This window comes from Thermobia domestica, chromosome 1, assembly GCF_964235325.1.
Source record: "Thermobia domestica chromosome 1, izTheDome1.hap1.1, whole genome shotgun sequence".
NCBI lineage: Eukaryota > Metazoa > Arthropoda > Insecta > Zygentoma > Lepismatidae > Thermobia > Thermobia domestica.
This window is the reverse complement of record NC_137454.1, coordinates 116,610,980-116,625,531: the sequence shown is the minus strand read 5'-3', so window position 1 is coordinate 116,625,531 and position 14,552 is coordinate 116,610,980. Positions and strand designations below refer to the sequence as shown.

Genomic DNA, 14,552 nt, shown 5'->3' with positions numbered 1-14,552 from the left:
TTACCATTTCTAAAAATGTCATTGACTTTCCATTTTCTTATGCTCTTTGTTCAGAAATAATACTGTATTTGTCAAATTTCATTCCATATAAGAACTGCGTCCTTTTGTTCTTTCTTTCATCCTTTCTACTTTTCTGTTTCTTTTTCTTGATGTTACTTTCTTTTAGTGCTCTCAAACGGGTCGGGTCAGTCGGGTCAGCTCGGGTCGGGTTATCGGGTCGGGTCAGTCGGGTCAGCTCGGGTCGGGTTATCGGGTCGGGTCAGTCGGGTCAGCTCGGGTCGGGTTATCGGGTCGGGTCAGTCGGGTCAGCTCGGGTCGGGTTATCGGGTCGGGTCACTCGGGTCGGGTTGTCGGGTCGGGTCAGTCGGGTCAGCTCGGGTCGGGTTATCGGGTCGGGTCACTCGGGTCGGGTTGTCGGGTCGGGTCAATCGGGTCAGCTCGGGTCGGGTTGTCGGGTCGGGTTATTCGGGTCGGGTTGTCGGGTCGGGTCAATCGGGTCAGCTCGGGTCGGGTTATCGGGTCGGGTCACTCGGGTCGGGTTATCGGGTCGGGTCAGTCGGGTCAGCTCGGGTCGGGTTGTCGGGTCAGGTCAATCAGGTCGGATCACGGTTCGGGTCAGTCGGGTCGGGTCGGGTCATCGGGTCGGGTCAGTCAATTCGGGTCACGGGTCGGGTCGGGTCGGTCTTCAACCCGACCCGACCCGACCCGTTGAGAGCACTAATGGAAGGCAATATATTGGCAACACAACTGAAGACTATAAGGTGAACAAAGCCACCGAAGACAGTGAGTTTTATTTATATAGCTTAATTAAAACCTTTTGTAAGTTGGCATTTTTTTCTCTTCTTTTTCAAAAGGTCACTTTCAACGGTGTTGCAAACTAACTCCCAGCCTCATGAATCGAAGCTATAGAGAAATTGGAAGCAAGAAAGCTGAAACAGAAGAATGTATCAGAAAAGAACCAAAGCAAAAAGCATAGAAAGAGATTTTGATACGAAGAAAGAGACATATTTTCCTACTAATGTTTCTTGCTTCAATTTTTTTTCTGCCAACCTCGCAATGATACTCATTGAGCAAAATTAGCTCCTGTAATTAGACGACGGTGAAGCAATATCGATCGAAGCGACCCGTAGTAACTGATAGAATTTCACAGCAAAAACCACCAATTGCAATTAGAATTATGCCTTTAAAACTTTTAAGAGAATCATCCTTCAAGTATTTACCCTTCCTCCGGAAAGGTTCTGTGGAAAACGAAAGCGAATCTTTATATGTCGCAACTCTTTCAGGATTAGAGTCCTGTGTTGCGAATCATGATGCGTGATTCTCCTCTTACTTGTTAGTGATTCTTGGAATTGGAAAGACATTGAGAAGGATGGAGGAGAAAAGGCGCGGACAGAACCTTTCCAACTGAGAAGATGAATAGGCCGTTGTACTCACAGGTATAGTAGTGGGGAAAACAGACAGAGCATAGTGTAGAAGGGAATACTGTGAGGTTTTCTATTTTCTTCACTAACGATAACGAGAACTTATCTTTCTCCTCAACTCTCTCTCTCCCCTTCTCTAGATGATGGCATTACCTGTCGATGACGTGTTGAATATATACCTGGAGCGTAATAATTTTCTAACTCGGACAGGAAATACCGATTTGCTAATCTAAACCAGAAAGGCATTACGTGTTCTCAAGACATCATCTACAATTAATCAGAATATTCAGAAACTTTTTCTTTTTTTCTTTTCCCTTCTTCATTCTTTTCTGTACTTTTTTCTCTTTTTGTCTCTGTTCTTCATTCTCATTCTCTTTTCATTCTTTCTTTCCCTTTATTTATTTATTTATTTGCTTGTTACGGCTGTCCAGAAAAGTTCTGAATGCAGAACAAATATTGCTGCTTTTTTCCACAATACTTTGAAAAGCTTAATCACTGCGAAATTAAAATACCGCTAATTTTACAGTAATTATGTGATATCTTCAAATAGGTAAAATATAATCGAAATGTGGAACGAGAGCGCGCTAGACAATATTATTTTGCATAAGGTACTGTTATCATGAGTCACCTAGTAGCTCTCCATTTGCAGTCATTTAGAAACGCGAAAATGAATGCCGATTTTCTAAATGGCTGGAAATCGAAAGCAGATAAGTGAGTCATGACAACTGTATCTCATGTAAAATAATATTGTCTAGCGAGCTCTTATTCCATTTTTCGATTACCTTTTATTTATTTTTAGATATCACATAATTACTGTAAAATTAACAGTATTTTAATTTCGCCATGATGGGGTCTCTTAAGCGCTTTTTTCTCTTTCTTACATTTTAATGATGGATTAGGATGGTCAAAGTATAGAATAAAGAGGCCAGTGGTATACCCAAGGGGAGTTTCGGAGTTTAAACCCCCGTCGAGCAGATATTAGTAAAATTGTATTTTTAGTATAGTAAGATATGTATACAAACACCTGGAAATAAACTATACGAACTTGAGAGGTTGAACCCCCCCTCGTTGACAAACTTCTGCATATATCACTGAAAGAGACGGTATTTCGAGCTGTAATATGATTTCATCTTGCGGACAGATATCCGTTATCAAACCAAAGAAAATAATTTGATATGATCATTATTGGAGTTCTGTTTAAATTAAATATTTCTTTAGTAACACAGTAACAACATAAAGTTCCAAACTACAGCTGACATAAATAAATAAACTGTATTGTGGAAACATCATATAAGAAAGTAGAAAAGATAGCAAGGAAATACGTCAGGTGCATTGTTCTGGTTTACGTTACACGAATGCTCTCTATAGGCTAAATCAGATGGATGATTATTGAAAGTGAAAGATTATGAAAGAATTGGTGTATTGAGCATGGGAAACGGGAGAACCTCGAGAAAAGCCACTAACACGATGTTGTCCACCACAAACTCACATGCCCTATTATCGAACCAGAGACCTCTTGCACAAAAAGTGAGGGCTCTGCCACTGAGCCACTCTGCCCACTGTGCTACATATGCACCTAGTCACAGCACGACACAAGTCCAGACGACAATCAATTTCACACCAGACGGTGCCGAGGATGTTTTTCACAACAGTGCCAACATTCTCGCTGATTCTTGCTTTCAGTTGGTTCACACTGTCGATTTTAACATGATACACAATGTCTTTAATAAACTCGTACAGGAAATGCTGACGTGCGAATGCACTTCAATTTTTTATTTTTATTATTTATTTATTTATTTATTTTTTGGTTTCTGGTAGCATTGCATTTGTTTTTCCACTTGATACAGTAATATTCAAATCATGGTTATCGTTGCTAGCGAATGTGATTGCTTTCTTCTGAGTGTAGGAAGAAGGTCCATGTTGCAAGAAACTGCAGTAGGAAACTACATTACACGTCTTCCTGTGACGTGCAGAATGGCGCAGAATTACTTCATGGATATTTATTGACATCAGAATGTTCATCATCTCACATTTTGGCAAACAAAGCGGTGTATCAATCAAACCACCTTAAGTGCCATCACTCCTGCACAGCGGCATCACGAAATTCCACCATTCTTTTTTGAAGACTCTATACATACATACATACATACATACTAGAGACCTGCACGGGCCGAATTTTTCGGCCCGAGCCCAATCCGGCCCGAACGTACCTAGGCCCGGAGATTTTCGGCCCGAGCCCGGCCCGGCCCGATAAGTTTTTTAAAATTCTTGGCCCAAGCCCGGCCCGGGCCCGATAAATTTTAAAAGTTTTTGGCCCGACCCAGGCCCGACAATTTTTTTTAAAAAAATTAGCTCGAGCCCCAAACTTTCTCAAAATTTAGTACTAAATTTGACCTAACCCTCAGAAACATTTTCTAAACTCTTGTTCACAACCTGACGCTTGCCTCCCGAATGGTACCATTGCCTCCTAGAACTTTGCCTGTTATCGAGAGAACAAAAACTCCATTCCCTGTAACAAAAATCTAACTTAATTGATTTTTAGCATAAAGTGAAGATGGCAATATTTTTAGCGACAGGCAAAACATTCCCACCCATTCTTGTTATATTTTGAGTTCAGTGAAGGTCAATGTCAGTGCTCAATTTACCGCATAATGCCTGCAATCCTCTATAGTGAAAGTGGAGCCGCTAAGCAACACAAACTGTAAATAGCTATTGCATCCTTTGTAACATTTTTCACGGACACACTTCTTCAACGTTCGGCTTTATTCCAATTATCGTTTAACGAAAGTCAATAATTATTAAAGAATTGCAATTGATCGGCCCCAGCCCGGCCCGACCTGAAGAGAAATCAGTGTCGGCCAGCCCAAGCCCGGCCCGGCCCAAAGAAATAACAGTGTCGGCCCGCCCAAGCCCGGCCCGGCCCAAAGAAATAGCAGAGTCGGCCCGCCCAAGCCCGGCCCGCGGGCCGGGCCGGACTTCGGGCCTCGGGCCAGGCCCGGCCCGTGCAGGTCTCTAATACATACATACATGTCTGGCATTTGCCTGATGGAGCTACGAGGTATTTTTTAAATGTGAATTATGAAGTGAAAACCACACATTACAACAATAATTCCACAAAGTATCTACTTCCATGATAAGATGAGATTGATACAGAAGAGTCCGTGTTTGAAAACCACTAGAAACTAAACAATCTTATAAAGTATTAGGCCTACTTTTTTTCTAATATCCTCAGATGATTATTGGAAGAATCTGATTCCGTGTTGTATAGCCGCTCACAATACTATTTGCCTTTACGAATAATAAATTGAAGATGTGGATTCAAGTTTTGCTAGCATCATGTATTCTGGCGGAGTTCTTTCAAATCACTATTAGTTGACTATCGAAAATGATTAGGACTTTGGAAGTCTTCCTCATCAAAGTAAAGAATACTAACAACCATTTAGACAAAGTAGATCCCATTTGGGGAAATATGGATGCTTTGTTGTTGTTGTTAATTCATTTCCCATATAAACCATTTTCCTTACAATTTTTGTTTATTTTACTCAGATAAACAAGTGAGTGAAATGAAATCAAAAACTAAAAGAAACAAATCGGGCTGTTTTTCATAATAGTATTTCAGTACTTCACATCCTCATTTCACTTTTTAATATATTCTGTATTCTGTTCATGTCAGTCAAATTCGAATCTTCTAATATATATATATATATATATATATATATATATATATATATATACATGCACGATGTTCAAATGGGTTAAAACGCTCTTGGGCAGCGACAATATTCACTATAGAATTATTAGAAGTTTTTTTTCGCAATGGTCATAGGCTAATCCGCGAGAATCTCTTCTACTTTTACAGTGGGCACCAAACTTAGGTAACATCTGCAAATATTTACACAGTACGAATAACTATAAATAATACTAGCTCAACTGAATATTTTATCATAGAACAGTACACACACGAGAATACACATACGGATCCACATGCGAGAATAAAGAACACCCCAGCTATTTGCCCAATACAAAAATTATTGACAATGATACTTTTGAAGAAGACCGAACAAATGCTTCTGCAGCATCGTCTATCAAATTTAGGACAAAGATCGTATAATTTGTAAGGAGATGTAATAATAATAATAATAATAATAATAATAATAATAATAATAATAATAATAATAATAAAATAAGCAAATAATGAATTAATACCTTTAGTTCCGAGGACTTATCTAGGTTTGTTGACCACAGCCTGTGGAGAGGAGCACGTCAGTCGCTGTCCACAAACAACAAAGCACTAACTAAAGATGTATAAGCACTGTGCAAATCCTTTTGTATGTGAAATTGACCACTGTATGCATATGTAGTAAATGAAACCATTAATAGTCGCTACCAGCTTTTAAATATATAAGTCCATTTTCCACCTCCTCAAAAAAGATCTCTGGAGCCACCATCACTTTTCCGAAAGAAAAGCAAAACAAGATTTTTAAACCAAGAAGTGGAAAATAAAAATAAAAAAGTAAATAAGTTTTAAGGAGAGAACGAAAAAAAACAAACTTGAAGTAACTTGTTGAGTACAAGAACAGGCAGAAATAAATAAATTAAAGCAAAAGAAAGATGGAGAATAAAAGAAAGAAGATCCAGCGACCCCCGCACCTAAGGCAAAATGGTTTAAATAAAAAAGAGTCCGCGTCTTGAATAATGTATCATGGTGCTGTGCTTTACAGGATAGGACTGACTTACACACACTAAAAGAAGAGACGGGTTTATTTGTTATACACTGGATATACCGCCATTTCCAGTTCTGGTTCCTTAAATATTCCGCCTGTGAAGCACCGCAAACTGTTCATTGCGCATGCGTCCCGTTTCTACCTTTTTTTGGTTTAGTTTTTATCCTCCTATCACTCATTGGTGATTTAGTCAAGATACATTTTTTTAATACTGTTGATATTATGTTGCAATGCTTACGAACTAATCTCGAAGAAAAATGAAACAAAAAGTTCAATAATCCATAATATTATACTATTTTTATTAATAATTCTAGTTTTTACTTCTTAATATCAATCATTTTACGGTCAAATGTAAACTAAAATGTCAAAAGCTGTTTGTGGGTATAGTGGTTTCTTATGACGCAGTAGATGTACTTACTTTGAGCATACGGACATTGAACTTGAAATAAAACACACACACACACACACAAATACACAGGCATTCATATATGGTAGGTGTGTGAACAAATGAACCATACTTCTGTTTGCCTTTTGGGAAAGCAGGTAGATGATTTGCCCACCATGGCTTGACACTACCATAATTTCATTTCGTTTAAATATACGATGTTTCAAATGTTCTTAAAACGAATAGGTTGGCTGTTGTGACAGCGAACGAGATATGCATATCTGATAAAATGTTACTATATATGATACGTACTGTTCCTGTTTCATATGATTTTTTTTATTATTATTAAATGTGCTTAAAAGATATTGATATAGTGTAGAGGTGCGAGTTATACAAGTACATACAGGTTGCGAAGAATTCACCACCAAACTAGACAGTGATTCCTTACTAATGAAAGAAAATAAATGTGATAAATAGTAAGTTAACAACTATATCGTTTCAAGGTAAAAACCAGTGACAGAACAGCCCTTTGTGGGCCTGAGCTGCTTCAACGCCACTTGTTAGCACCCGAATGAACTACGTCCAGCCTTGCAACGATCTGCCATTAATAGACCTATCAGGTGCTTTTTGGACCTAGTGGCCTGTTACTTTAGTGCATTCCTGGTCCAACTATGGTTTGTTCCTAGGTATTTTCGCGTGCCCCAATTCTTCTTTTGCTAAAATTATAATGCTTTCGCTAATTTCAACCCAAGTATCCCCAACACTAGTGCATTCCGAACCTTCTAAAACCGAGAATCTATTCGACACTTCAAGCTAGTGTTTCTCTCTCGCCTGACTCTTCTCTAATTACTTTATTTTATACCTCTCCGTTTACAGATGTTGAATATTTTCTATATTCAGAGATAATCTCTCTCTTATTATCGCTACTACCAGTGTCACAGTCAGCTTTTCTAAACGACCGATTGATTATGTATTTTTCCACTAGGTGAGGTCCAAATATATTTATGAACGTTACAATGTGAGAGTTTAGTATTCTTCACGATAAAGTTTTTGGATGTTGCAAAGTTCACGAGTCTAACTTCTCCATTACATTACTTTCCTTATGCAGATTGCATTCCTTATAATCCGTTTGAAAATATCCTTTCGTTGTGCCTTTGTATTGAAATCTCCTAATTGAATTTTCATATATGGTATCGCAGGAGTTAGTCAAATACCCGTTCTAGTCCTTCGTAAAAGACTACTTTTTGTACCGTCATCCTTATCTTCTGTTGAGGCATGTACATTTAGAACAATAATATCACACCAACGACCTTTAAGAGTAATAAAAGGAAGTCTATCATTAACAAATTCAATCCGTTTAATTGCTGATATAATTCGTTTGTGAACGAAAAACCTTCCTAGTTTGTTTCCTAGTTCCTAGTTGTTCCTATAGTTGGTGATTTTTATTTCCTTGCCCATAAAAAAACGCAAAATTTCCGAACTGTTCCCTCTTCTTCCATCTAACTTTTTGAACTTCTGTTAGGTCCATCCTATATTTCTGTACCTTACTCGTTATAGATTTTAAGGGGTCTGTCCTATAAAGACTTCTTATATTCCATGTTCCAATTTCCATGATGGAACAAGTTTAGGCATAGTGTACGAAATGCTGCATAGTCGACAAATTTCAGTGACAAATGTGACATACGAAAATCTTGTAAGTGAGTCTTATAGTACATTCTAAATTCTAACACTAGTATATTCTGCGGACTCTAATATTTCATTTCGTTTTAGAGTATTTTCTCATTAAAAGAAAAAAAGTGAAATGATGAGATTAGCTTAACTAAATCAATCAATTCATAAGATACGACTATAAGAGTGGTTAACAAGGAATATTCTTGATATTCTAATAATGTAGTTAATGCTTCTAGCAAGGAGAAAATGTGAGGAATTACTAAAGAATGTCACACTAATCTTGCTACATAAACAAAAAGTACAAGCATCCCCATTATTTATTTTATTTTATATATCATTCAAGTTTATGTTATGGTAAAAGAGGAAAATCGACTTGTTATACAAGTGTTACAGTGTACACCACGTGAAGAAGTTTGGTTTGTGACGGTGTGTACAACGTGAAAATTAAAGTTTGAATTGTTGCATATATATCTTCACCTTCCGTTCCCCACTTAACGTTAGTAAGATGAATGAATATTTAAAGATAGAAAATATTATGTTCTTTAGATTTGTCTACTACACAAGTAATTTAGTTTCATTGCAGCGTTGTATTTCATGGATAGATTATGATATATTTTGCATTCTGAGCATTATACTAACATGATAATCTCAACAGCATTGCAGGTAGTCTATCAAACAAGAATGATATCCATAATACTCCAATAGGAATACATGGGAACTGTTTTTTGATTCGCTATGTATTGGAATCAACTGGATGAATGACCTCGATCAAGGATCTCGAATTCCAACTTCTAAGCCTCTACATCTTGACCAACATTGATAACACTGATCTGCAAATTTTCAACATTTTTCTGTTATTTTGAAATAAAATGGTGTATCCAAATCGATTTTTTCTACAGATTACGAAAATGACCTTCAAAATTGTGTATCACGTCAGGCTTTTCACACATCACGAAAATGTCAAAATTGAAAAAAAAATTTTTTTTAACCTGTAGACGCCTGCCAGGGAATTCATATCTTGATGTTGTCATCCCTGGTGCCTCTCCTAATCGTTGTAGAGACATGAACTACCCCTTGTTGGAAAGCTAATAGAACAAGCAATGCAACGAGCTATGTTTGGTGCATCTGAGCTCCCATTCGTAGAAGAAGAAGAAGAAGAAGAAATTCGAAATATTTGTAAAAAATATGTCATTTTTGAATTTCCGGCCACGTTGGCAACACTGTTAGTTATTCTACGTTGGTAAAAAAAAAATAACACTAGTTCCTTATATAATCATACCAACCATATAGAAAAATGAAAGCCGTAGCTACAATAGGAAGCGAGGAAAAAATCAAAGTGCAACCATCATTTATAAAATTTTGTGGTTCGTAAACATTCACATTGTTACCCCTGGCGCCTCCTAATTGTCATAGAGACATGATCGACACCTTGTTGGAAAGGAAATAGAACAGGGAATCCAACAAGATATGTTTGGTAATCCTGGCTCTGGTTCGTAGAAGAAAAAGAAGAAGAAAGTCGAAAAAGTTGTAAAATATGTTAATTTTTTTGAATTTCAGGCCACGCTGGCAACACTCTTAGTAATCCTACGCTGGTAAAAAAAATCATATGAGTGCCTCACATAGTCATACCAACCATATAAAAAATGATGTGATCGACTTGTTGGAAAGTTTAAATGGAATTAATGTGTAAAGAGAAACAAATATATCGTTGAATGTTACAACAATAGTACCGAACCAAAATCATTAGAATATTGCTAGGCCAACAAGCAGGCTACACAAAATATCCTTTCTTTTTGTGTGAATGGGACTCCAGAGCAAGAACTGATCATTGGGTTCGAAAACAGTGGCCATTCCGAAGTACTTTCATGCCTGGCAAAAAGAACATTGTTTCACTTCCATTGGTCGAGTCCTCTAAAATACTGTTGCCACTGTTACATATAAAACTAGGTTTAATGAAACAATTCATGACAGTTTTAAGCAGAGATAGTAAGTGCTTTCAGTACCTTGTCAGTAAATTTTCATCTATCACTTCAGAAAAAATTAAAGCCGGAATTTTCACAGGCCCACAAATCCGAAAATTGATGGTGGACAAAACATTTGAGGAAAGTGTGAGTGAGATAGAATTACAAGCATGGGCTGCGTTGAGAAATGTGGTGCAAAAAGGCTGGGGAACAAGAAAGCTGCAAATTACAGCGTTTAATCGATGAGATGTTGGAATCTTTTAAACTGCTTGGCTGCAACATGAGCGTCAAAGTTCACTTTCTTCATGCTCATCTCAATTGCTTTCCTGACAATCTTGGTGAATTTACGGAAGAACATGGCGAGCGTTTCCATCAGGACATTAAAGTGATGGAAAAGAGATACCAAGCAAGGTGGAATGTCCATATGATGGCCAACTATTGCTGGATATTAAAAAGAGACTGTACGGAAGAACACCAACGAAAACCCAAAAAGAGGAAGTTTCAAGGGAAGCCCGGTGACGAATGTTAGATATGTATGTTTTAAAGTATGCATTTATGTTTATCTTCTTTTTCTCTCTCTTTCTACTTACCGTTCTATTAGACTATGGGTACGAAGCATACCTCGTTGCATTCCCTGTTTCATGAGCTTTCCAACCAAGATGTCATTCATATCTCTGTGACAATTAGGAATGCGGGAGACGCCAGAGTTGCCAATGTGAATGCATACAAACCAAATTATAAATTTTATTCAGATGATTGCACTTCGTTTTGTTTCTCCCTTCCTATTGTAGCTACGGCTTTCATTTTCTAATTAATTTTTTTGATCAGCGTGGGATTACTAACAGTGTTGTCAGCGGACCGGAAATTCATTTTTTTTTTTTTACAAATATTTCGAATTCTTCTACAAATGGGAGCTTAGGGGTACCAAAGATACCTAGTTGGATTTCCTGCTCTATTACCTTTCTAACAAGGTGTCGATCATGTCTCTGTGACAATTAGGAGGCGCCAGGGGTAACAACGTGAATGTTTACGAACTAAAATATTTTATAAACGGTGGTTGCACATTGGTTTTTTCCTCGCTTCCTATTGTAGCTACGGCTTTCATTTTGTACATGGTTGACATGATTATGTAAGGAACTCGTATTATTTTTTTTACCAACGTAGAATAACTAACAGTGTTGCCAGCATGGCCGGAAATTCAAAAAATAACATTTTTTACAAATATTTCGAATTTCCTCTTCTTCTTCTTCTTCTTCTTCTACGAATGGGAGCTCAGATGCACCAAACATAGCTCGTTGCATTACTTGTTCTATTAGCTTTCCAACAAGGGGTCGTTCATCTCTCTGCAACAATTAGGAGAGGCACCAGGGATGGCAACGTCAACATATGAATTCCCTGGCAGGCGTCTACAGGTTAAAAAATACGTTTTTTTTTCAAATTTTGACATTTTCGTAATTTGTGAAAAACCTGACGTGATACACAATTTTGAAGGTCATTTTCGTAATCTGCAGATAAAATCGATTCCGATACACCTCTTCACTTGAAAACAAAAAAACATTGCATATCAGTGTAATGATTCATCAAGTAGATGTTATGTCTCCTGGACGGACACACGGACAGACAGGATAAATATATAAAGGAATTTTTGGTAATACCCGAAAACTACAAAATTGGAAATCGGTTATTAATGTAATAAATTGTAACTTTAATATGCTTCATGAATTTTCCGTTGGTACAATTGCATTAAACGTACAGTATAGGGTCTATATCGCTTATATTGAACTACTTTGACATTTGATGCAAAGAAATTGATAGAGCAAGACAGAAAATAATAAAAACCGTTTATATTATGACCCATGCTAAAATGAACCTCTTAAATCCACACTACCTATATCTACTCATGTTCCCTTTTAACCCGCAGTTCTGAGCACGCTTATGATTTATATAGAATTGTGTGTGCCAAGCAATACAAATACGTTGGGTAATCTAGGGGGAAAAATTATTCATAAAAATTTATAAATACACAATATGGAAATACATAGATAAATATACATACAATACGCAAATAAATATTTCATTCATGCATTTGTTGATCAAAAATGGTATTAAATATTTTATGTGGGAAATTAGAACAGTAGATACGTAGACAATTGGCAAAAAGCAAACAAACAAATAAATAGATTAAAATAAACAAAACAATGCTTTCAAATATAAGTAAAATATCTCTTACTTCTAGGAGTTACTGAAAATATTGAAAAATGAAAGTAACTTGAGGTAACAATTACTTAATTTAATCTCTATAGTGACGTAGTAATACCTCAATTTACATATGAGGCTTCGAATGGTTTATGTTACATTTTAGACGTTTTTGAGAGATATTGGTACTCACAGGTCAGAACAATGTAGAATTATTTGTTGGAAAAGTGAGATATGTGTATATCAACTGAGAAGCTATGCACAAAAGTATTCTAACAGCACATACTCTGATCATGAGAGATGTAACACTTCGAGGCCATTTTTCTTCAAATAATGCTTTTGTAACATAGACCACTCTTGCTTTCAACGCCTCATATATAATAACTACTCATAACCTACGGCAAAGAATTTAAAAAAAAAAATCTCAGTGCTCAGAAACCACCTACAGACATCATAATAACACCTAAACTGAAGAAGCTGATTTTGTGCGGCTGATGTGAATTACCGACATTTTCTACTGTACGAAAATATTGTAGGTTAATCTCTTTGTACCTGCATGCTTTGTATTTGAAGTTAAGCTGAGTAAATTTTATAGATACGTAAATCGCTGTAAAATCAGTAGGTTGGTTGTTTATACACCCATTTATTTGATGAGGTGGGAACATGTGAATAAGTTTCCAAGGTCAAAACGTCCACACAATGCACGAACAACTGATACAACATCTGAAGCAATGGCGGCTTGCATTTCTCTGAATGTCGTTGAGACCAATCTCTGAGAAAAAGAGAAACTTATGAACTTGCTACGAGTATTAGAGGTTATTTCGGATATGGTATAGCAGAAATTTAATTTAACGATGCAACTGTTATATTGTCTAAAATGTACAACAGCGTCTACGTCTACTAGGTTTAGGCATCGGTGAGGACTGTGCATAGATAACATATACAGAGTAGAACAAGAAAACTAAAATAAATGAAAATATTTAATTGAATGTTCCACATATACATCCTTTAAGATAAAGGAGACAGTTGATTACGGAAGAATTATTGAAATAAGAATGTGGGAAAATGGAATAAGCTAAAGAAAACACGAAGATATGATACTGTCCACTTAAATGCACAGGATCTTTCACAGCACTAGAGATTAGCGCTCTCAGTTAGTCACAGCGATTCCTTATGTAAGGGATTTGCTTTTGTGACTCTTTATGTAGGATTGCGAGAAGATTAGAAAAAGTTCTTCAATTATTTTCGCATATCAGTCCGGTCATTCAAGGAATTAATTGAAAAAATTGCGAATATCACGATTTTTGTATTTTATGCAAGCGGGATCCCATAAACATAGTCTTAATTCAACTTCTGTAATAAGTCTTTCTGGATCAATCTTCATTTTGGTTTTGCTACTATGCACCTTGCTCTTTACATTTTAAAGGGAAGTTGCTGCTCCGCGCGCGGAGTTCCGCTTTACTATGTAAGCAACGATTTGCTCAATAGCCCTATCCGCCTCGCGGAGGACGGAGCGCGGATAGGGCCACGCGGAGGCTGCTCCGCGCGACTATGTATGCACCCATAAGAAACAATAGAACAATATTCCCACGCGGGACTCCGCGCGCGGAGCTCCGCGTGACTATGTAACGGACCGAAGAAGCTCCAGGGAACAGCAAAGCGGCCAAACAGATTACTCATGTGTGCTGTGCTGGAGAAAGGTTTTTCAACCCGAGGGTCACGAAGATAAGCTGAGAAGATAAAAATAATTAGAATCTAATACCGGAAAATATTTTTAGATATTATTTTGAATTTTGCTCTGATAAGCATATTTTTTTTTACTTTTATACATATTGTTAAGAACAACAAAAAACAAGTCTACTAAACATTTTCAACAGGTGCAGAGTTGTTTAAAAATCAATTTAAATGAAAGAGGTACGATATGGAACTATTAAGAACTGCATATTGAAATACCAGAAAAATACAAATGCAACAAAACCTGCATATTGAAATACAATTAAAATTGAAAGCTAATGTGATACCTGAGCATGATGTGTTTCCACTAGTGCGGCAATGTTTGGTTCAATCTTCGTGATGTACATTATCAAGTCATTTAAAATACTCAATAACTTTCTTAACAACTGTCCAAGTGTTTCAACCAAAATTAGAAATCACTTTTTTTTTTTTTATCATATGACCCAAAATTAAGGGAATT

At 36.9% G+C, this 14,552-nt stretch overlaps 1 protein-coding gene across 2 annotated transcripts in view; it reads right to left on the bottom strand.

The window, feature by feature from the left end:
- Positions 1–14,552, bottom strand: part of sr (zinc finger domain-containing protein striped) — a 619,548-nt gene that overhangs the window by 171,574 nt on the left and 433,422 nt on the right. The gene's annotated exons all lie outside the window — the stretch shown is intronic.